The sequence below is a fragment of the Macrotis lagotis genome, chromosome 1 (assembly GCF_037893015.1).
Source record: "Macrotis lagotis isolate mMagLag1 chromosome 1, bilby.v1.9.chrom.fasta, whole genome shotgun sequence".
Classification (NCBI taxonomy): Eukaryota; Metazoa; Chordata; class Mammalia; order Peramelemorphia; family Peramelidae; genus Macrotis; species Macrotis lagotis.
In genome coordinates, this window is record NC_133658.1 from 262,010,219 (window position 1) to 262,017,133 (window position 6,915).

The window sequence follows — 6,915 nt, forward strand, 5'->3', positions numbered from 1 at the left end:
TGTCAAAAGCTTTTTCAGCATCAATTGATATAATCACATGATTTCTGATAGGTTTGTTATTGATTTAATTAATTAGACTAACAGTTTTCCTAATATTGAACCAACCCTGCATTCCTAGGATAAATCCTACTTGATCATAATATATTGTCCTAGTAATAACTTGTTGTAATTGTTTTGCTAAGATTTTATTTAAGATTTTTGCTTCTATATTCATCAGGGAGACAGGTCTGCGATTTTCCTTCTCTGTTTTAACTCTTCCTGGTTTAGGTATCAGCATCATATTGGTGTCATAGAAAGAGTTAGGCAGAGTTCCATCTTCACCTATTTTTCTATAAAGTTTATATAGAATTGGACCTAATTGTTCCTTAAAGGTTTGATGGAATTCACTTGTGAATTTTGTGATTCTTTTAGGGAATTCAATAATGGCTAGTTGAATTTCTTTTTCTGAGATAGGGCTGTTCAGCTTTTTTATTTACTCTTCATTTAATCTGGGTAACTTGTATTTTTGTAAATATTCATCCATTTCACTTAGATTGTCAGATTTATTGGCATAGAGTTGGGCAAAATAATTCTGAATTGTTATTTTAATTTCCTCCTCATTGGTGGTGAGTTCACCTTTTTTCATTTATGATACTAGCAATTTCATTGTCTTCTTTTTTTATAATCAAATTGACCAGAGGTTTATTGTTTTTTATTGGTTTTTTTCTAAAACCAAATCTTGGTTTTATTTATTAGTTCAATAGTTTTCTTGCTTTCAATTATATTAATTTCTCCTTTAATTTTTAGAATTTCTAATTTGGTATTTAATTGGGGTTTTTTAATTTGTTTTTTCTCTAATTTTTAGTTGCATTTTTAATTCATTGATTTCCTCTTTCTATAATTTATTCATGCAAGAATTTAAAGATATAATATATCCCCTGACAGCTACCTTGAGTGTATCCCATAGGTTTTGTTATGTTGTTTCATTATTGTCATTATCTAGGATGAAATAATTAATTCTTTCTATAATTTGTTGCTTGATCCACTCATTCTTTAAAGTAAGGTTATTTAGTTTCCAATTATTTCTGGGTTTATATGTCCCTGGCCAAGTACTGCATATGATTTTTATTGCATTATGATATGAGAAAGATGTATTTACTATTTCTGCCTTTCTGCAATTGATCATTAGGGTTTTTTATTTTTTTATTTTTTATTTTTTCAGTTTATGCAAGGCAAATGGGGTTAAGTAGCTTGCCCAAGGCCACACAGCTAAGGTAATTATTAAGTGTCTGAGGCCAGATTTGAACTCAGGTACTCCTGACTCCAGGGCCGGTGCTCTATCCACTGTACCACCTAGCCACCCCAATCATTAGGTTTTTATGTCCTAGTACATGGTCAATTTGTGTGTAAGTGCCATGTACTGCAGGAAAAAAAAGCATATCCCTTTCTATCCCCATTCAATTTCCTCCATACGGCTATCGTATCTAGGTTTTCTAACAATCTATTTACCTCCTTGAATACCTTCTTGTTTATTTTATGATTAGATTTATCTAAATCTGAAAGCAGAAGGTTGAGGTCTCCCACTAGTAGAGTTCTGCTGTCTATGTCTTCCTGTAGCTTTTTCAACTTCTCCTCTATTAATTGGGATACTATACCATTGGCTGTATACATATTTAGTATCAAAATTATTTTATTGTCTGTGGCATCTTTTAGGAAGATATAGTTTCCTTCCTTATCTCTCACTTTTTTTTTAGGTTTTGCAAGGCAAATGGGGTTAACTGGCTTGCCAAAGGCCACACAGCCAAGGCCAGTGCTCTATCCACTGTGCCACCTAGCCGCCCCATTCCTTATCTCTTTTAATGCTATTTTTGCAGCTGCTTTGTCTGAGATCAGGATTGCTACACCTGCTTTTTTCACTTCAACTGAAGCAAAATATATTTTGCTCCAACCTATTGTCTTTATATGTATCTCTCTGCTTCAGATGAGTTTCTTGTAAGCAGCATGTTGTAGGATTCCGGTTTTTAATCCACTCTGTTATTTGCTTATGTTTTAAGGGAAAGTTCATCCCATTCACATTCAAAGTTATAACTACTAACTCTATTGCCTTCCATGCTATCTTCCTTCTGTTTGTATTGCCCCCCCGTTTCCCCCTTTATCCATATTCCTGTGTTTTATTTCTGAATACCACCACCTTCAGTGTGTTTGCCCTCCTATATCAATCCCCCTCCCCTTTCTTTCCAATTTCCCTTTTTTTCTCCCTTTTTCCTTCCCTTCCGTTAGTTCCCCTTTACCCCCCCCCTCCCTGTCCCCCCTCCCCTTTTCCCCTTTTAATACCTGAAAGGTAAGATAAGTTTCTTAACTTAACTGAGTATATATAAATTGACTTTAAGCCAAGTCTGATGAAATGAAGATTCAGGTGGTTCTCATCTCCTCCCTTCTTCCCCTCTATTACAATAGGTCTTTTGTACCTCTTAATGTAGTGAGATTTACCTCATTCAATTCCCTCCATCCTCCTGTCTCCTTACTGTTCCCCTTTTTAAGGAGGTATTGCTTTTAAATCATTCTGTCTGTCACAGAAAAGTGAATTATGTCTTCCTGTAGCTCTTTCAACTTCTCTATGAATTTGGATACTATATCAATTCTCAAGAATAGTAGAGTCTTTCTCTCAAGTAGGGATTTAGCCAGTTTCATTTTATTGGATAGCAGTTTTTTTCTTTACCCTTTTTTTACCCTTTTCATGTATCTCTTGAACCTCCTGTTTGATGTCCAAATTTTCTATTTAGCTCTGATCTTTTCATCAGGAAATGTTGGAAGTCTCCCATTTCATTAAATGTCCATCTTTTCACTTGGAAGAGAAGGCTCAGTGTTGCCAGATAGTGATTATTGGCTGTATTCCAAGCTTCCTTGCTCTTTGGAATATCTCATTCTAGGCTCTTCGATCCCTTAATGTTGATGCAGCCAGGTCCTGTGTAATCCTTACTGTGACTCTTTGGTATTTAAATTGTTTCTTTCAGGCTGCTTGCAGGATTTTCTTTTTTATATGATAGTTCTGGAATTTGGCCACAACATTCCTTAGGATCTCTTTCCAGATAGGATAGTTGTATTCTTTCCATAACTATTTTGCCTTCTGGTTCCATGACATCAGGGCAACACTGCATCACTAAATCCTGTAATATTAAGTCCAGTTTTTTTCTCTTCAGTGTTTTCAGGAAGGCCTACAATTCCTCAAGCTGTCCCTTCTAATTCTCAGGTTGTCTCTTCTTGATCTATTCTCAAGGTCAGTGGTTTTGCTGATGAGGTATTTTACATTTTCTTCTATTTTTTCAATCTTTTGGTTTTGTTTAACAGAATCTTGTTGTTCATGAAGCCATTTGTTTCCACTGATTACATTCTTCTTTAGAGAAGAATTTTCTTCATATACCTTTTGCAACTCCTTTTCCAGTTGGTCAGTTCTATTTTTGAAGTTTTTCCATTTGCCCAAGTGTAGTTTTTTTTTTTAGGATTTTTGCAAGGCAAATGGGGATTAAGTGGCTTGCCCAAGGCCACACAGCTAGGTAATTATTAAGTGTCTGAGGCTGGATTTGAACTCAGGTACTGCTGACTCCAAGGCCGGTGCTTTATCCACTATGCCACCTAGCCACCCCCTGCCCAAGTATAGTTTTGAGAGAATCATTTCTTTTTTGCATTTGCCCAATTGAGGATCTGAGAGAATTATTCTCATTTTGTCCAATTATATTTTCCAAGGATTTGGTTTTTTTTGTTGCTCAATGTTAATTTTCTCTTGCAATGCAATTTTCTCTTGAGTTTCTTTTCCCAATTTTTCTAATTGATTTTTAAACTCCTTCCTTATTTCTTCAAGGAAGTCTTTCTGGGTTGGAGACCAATTCATATTCTCCTCAGAAGTGCTAGAACTCTCTGGGTTAGAATCTATTTCTTCTAAACATTTCTCCATGGTACCCCCTTTTCATTGGCCTTTCTTCATCTTCCTAAGATCTTGTGTTGGGGGCTGGCTCTCAGAGGTTTGCTTTTGAAGATTCTAGAGGCTTTGTTCACCTGGCTTAGTAATTCCAAGGGCTGGCCAGTAGGGGTGCTGCTTGCTTTCTCTGGAGTGTTTGAAGCCCTCAGCAACAGGGTCTGAGTTGACCTTAAACAATGGGCCCTATGGGAGGGAGTTAGTCTTCCTTTCAGCTGAGTGAACTCTTGCCCACACCTGAGCCTGAGGGGGGTGGGGAGCTGCTTACCATTTGTTCTGGGAAGAGGGGTCCACAAAAAATCTGGAGCTCAGTTCCCTTGCACAGCTGGCCATTTTCCAGGAGGTACTCAGCCACTCTCTGTGCAGGAACTCACCCTCCCATAGCTCCTCTCTCTCTGGCCAAAGATTCTGTGGCTAAAGTTGGTTCTTGCCCCGGCCACTCACCAAAGTCTCTGCAGCTGAGGCTGGTCCTCTGGCTTCCCCCAGCTGCTGTCCCTGCTCTGGCCCTGCTCTTGTCTCCCGGTTCACACATGGTCCCGAGACATAGCTTGTTGGTAGGTATTCTGCTCCTAACTTCTCTTTTTTGACTTTGTTGATTGAATTTCTGTTAAGAGGTTTCATGTTATTTTTGAGGGTAACTAGGAGCACCTAACACAGTGCCTGTCTTCTCTCTGCCATCTTGGTCCAACTTTTTTTTTTAATGGAAAATGAAGTATTTTTAGTTACCATCAACCAAGAGATTGCTCTGGAATAAGGTAAAAATGAAGCTCATTCTGTCAAATGTAATGTGGGAAGTTGACTGATTGAAGCTCAAGAAATTTATTGTCAAGTCTGTTATTTTCAGTTATTACTTAACTGTTTTTGATCAGGCCTCATGGCATAATTATAGTAATTATCAGGATGGATCTTCTCATCAATAACCTTTTGACTCAGTCTCCTAAGAACTGTCATCTATTATCAGACAGTGATAGCAATCCATTGTTCCAACTCATTCATCTGTTCCTGAGAGGAATCCTTTCTATTAGTGCTCTCAGCTGTCTTGTGCTCCGTGACCTTGTGTTTCAGCTTCTGTCTGCCAGACAGGGATGCAAAAGCTACCCAACAAATAAAGGCTACCTCCTGGGTCTGGGTCTTCTTGCTCAGGACAATAACAACTCTATATGCTGCATGCAATTCACAGTAAACATAGCCTTTCTGTCCTTGAGCTGTGTACAATGAAGAGATAATAGTTTCTTCTATGACTTGCAGAGCAATTATTTTATAGTCATATTCCTATATTATAGAAAGCAAATAAAAGCATGTAACAAACTCGTCAAACCAATTGTCTGAGCAAATGCATTCCTCAAGGGGGATTTAAGACTAAAAATGAGTTAAGGAGTAAGTAATGCAGTAGGATAGGAAGGAGAAAAATTTGTATTCAAATTCCAGCTCTGCCATTTATATATATAGCTTTGGCTCCCTCATTTGAAAAATAAGGAGCTGAACTAAATTCCTTCTAAGGTTCCTTTGAGTTCTAACATTCTATGAACCTGTTTTTAAAAAAGGAGGATATCAAAAGTCACTGCTAATGTGTGTCAAATGTTTGAGAAAACTATATGTCTAGGAAAAAATGTTCACAGGGGATACTCAAGATAATGAATCATTTTGAGAGAATCTAAACATTTTAAAGGAAAGCATTCAGAGACACTATTTGAGTCACTTGACAATGAAGGGAAAATTCTTTTAACTTTCAAGTAAGTGGGCAGCTAAACTTTGAAAAAAAATCAACTACTTCAGTCACTAACCTCAAACTATGTATAACAGACTGTTAACAGAATAAAATGGCAAGGTATCAAGTCAGTTTAAAAAGCAATCTTTATTCAATTAAACTGTTGTCAAACATTTGCAATTTGACCTAAAAAGAGACGTTAAATTATGCAAGATTTGTCTATTGTCTAGAGTTTCTTAATGCTAGATGTCAAAAGTATTTTAAACCCAATCATTCCAAAGGCAGGTCATTAACCAAACATTCAAAACTCAATCACAGTAAAATTCGATGAATACTTTCTCTTTTAGTGTAAATATATCTAATATAAATGTCATTTTCTCTTTACTTTTTCATATATAACCACTCCTACTGTTACTTCTGAAGACAAACACAGGTTTTATTTTATCTCTGGTTAGTACAAATTAATAATACTAAATGCTAATTTGTAACTTTCCATCCTCAACCACAACATATGAGAGAATTATCTATTGGGTGCATTTTCTTTTTTTCTTTTTCTTTTTTAGGGTTTTTTTTTTGGGGGGGGCAAGGCAATGGGGTTAAGTGGCTTGTCCAAGGCCACATAGCTAGGTAATTAGAAAGTGTGTGAGACGATCTGAACTCAGGGACTCCTGACTCCAGTGCTCCATCCACTGTGTCACCTAGCAGCCCCAGGGTGTATTTTATTCATCTAAAAAAAATGACTTCCCTTTTTGGGAAAACAACTGTCAGTGTTTTCTATTTCAAATTCAGTATGTAGTGATCAGAACAAATTTGAAAGTTCTCTAAATCATTAAAATATCTGGATGGAAAGTGAAAATTTATCATCTGGATATTTTCTATACAAATAGGGACTTGGAAGATATGTTTATAGAAGATCCATATTCAAAGTTTTAAATTTTATTTTAAAATTTTGTCAGTGTTTTGGTGGTATTTAGACACAGTAGACACAGTCTTGGTTTTAACACTTTCATTTATCTGTTTCTTAACCTATTGTCTTCTATAGACTCAAAATATCATTTGAAAATTTTTCATCACAAACCTTTTAAACTTTACAGTAATATAAAATATACTCAGACATACATTCTGAAACTACTAAAACACAGCTAATTTTATTTTCTAAACAAATTTTCTTAAAAATCAACATTCATACTGTCAACTTAGGAAGAAAGGAAGCATCACAGCTTTGATGTAAAACGAGCCATTTCTTAAAGGGTCA